Source organism: Nicotiana attenuata, unplaced genomic scaffold, assembly GCF_001879085.1.
Source record: "Nicotiana attenuata strain UT unplaced genomic scaffold, NIATTr2, whole genome shotgun sequence".
NCBI lineage: Eukaryota > Viridiplantae > Streptophyta > Magnoliopsida > Solanales > Solanaceae > Nicotiana > Nicotiana attenuata.
The window spans coordinates 140,726-141,201 of NW_017670794.1; positions in this window are offsets into that span (position 1 = coordinate 140,726).

The following is a 476-nucleotide window of genomic DNA, read 5'->3' on the forward strand; positions in this document are numbered from 1 at the left end:
TTAGTTCTGAGTTTGTTGGGTCTGGCTGGACTTGTTGTTTGAGAGTTTTTTAAACTGGTTTTTCTGAGCTGCTGCTGAAGTTTTACTGCTGCTAATCTCTCCCTTTTCTTATTTGCAATTACCAGGTACACATTCGAATCTGCCTTGCTGTAACATTAAGCTTGAAATGGAATACAAATGTTCATCTGTTTGGTTTTGAAGTGTGCTTTTTGGACTGTGATGTACTGATAGTTAAATAGGTGTTAGATTCAATCAGCATAATGTCGAATCAATTTTGTAATATGTGTGTAAATGCTGGACTGTTAACTGGACTGTGTAACTGGACTATTCATATGAACTGTGCAATGGATTTTAATTCTGATTATGTAATTAATTTCTGGGAAGATTGCATCCAATGTTTAATCCTATATGTAGTATAGATTGCATCCAATGTTCAATTTCTGTATTTAAAACTGGGCAGTATTAGGTTGATATCA